Raw genomic sequence first — 1,185 nt, forward strand, 5'->3', positions numbered from 1 at the left:
AAGAGGTTCTAGATGAACAGGATGGACATTCAGCCTCCTGAGATCCTTGGTCTGGTCAGTCTCAGTCGCTTTCTGGTACTGGAGCTGCTGATATCCAGCATGGACAGATCCCAGGACTCCATCTAACCACTACTGTACCAGTCCAGGAACCCGCGGAGCTGCTGTCCACCCCAGCTGTCCCCACTGAGTGCCAACTCCTCCATCAACACTCATCACTGGCGATTCAATAATCCATAATAATGTCAAGGTAAGCATAGCTCACAGTTTGTTTCTCAGGTTTCACTGAACCCTATGTTTGACAGACCATCATTCACATTGGTACAAATGTCATCTACAAGTAGCAGCCTGAATTGTTTCAAAAGGACTTTATCAAACTCTTCTGCGTCCTCAAACACAACGACCCACCCGGTGGACTGCTCAGCCTTAATACCTGGCCCTCCATGCGACATTTTTACTTCCAGCTACTCTTGTTTTAGTTAATTCATTTGTTTTGAAACTTAAATGGTCTAAATAGTGTTTATATTTCAATGTTTTACTAACTTTTCCCTTTAATATTTTAGCGATATCTAAGTTTCCTATTTGCGTACGTCAATCTTTTACTTTCTTGATCGGCTACGTTATAAATGAGGCCTTCAAACGTCAAAGTGCTTTGAGTTTAAACAAAAGTTGAATGAATAAATATAGAAATAGGGAAGTAATTTAAAGTCTGTTTTCTTTAAAGAATAACAACAACCAATCATGTCATAGTCAAGCAGAGTAAAGAATCTGTTACATACTTACTAGCTCATTAATGTTTAGAACTGCACAAATCTGAAATGTAATAATAGATTACCAATATTTAGTGCAGTAAAGATAATCTGACAAGGAGAGTTTTACAACCCAGTAATTGCATGACTCATAACTGATCTATAAAGGGTTAATAAATGATTTATTAACCACTTATTAGGCCTGTAATTAAAATCGTATACGCCCTTTTTATAAACCCTGTTAGAAAGCAGTACTAAGGAATTCAACGTTGAAAAAATGACAAAGACAGGATGGCCAGTCCATGATTGCTCAGCATTATGAAAGTATATGTCGAAAAGTACAGAAAGTAAAGGGACTGTTTTAATATATTAAAAAGTACTTCGGCTGTTCACAGGTATTATTACTTATATTTATTTTACATGCATTACATACATCACA

This window comes from Stegastes partitus, unplaced genomic scaffold (assembly GCF_000690725.1).
Source record: "Stegastes partitus isolate 25-593 unplaced genomic scaffold, Stegastes_partitus-1.0.2 Scaffold814, whole genome shotgun sequence".
NCBI classification, from domain to species: Eukaryota; Metazoa; Chordata; class Actinopteri; family Pomacentridae; genus Stegastes; species Stegastes partitus.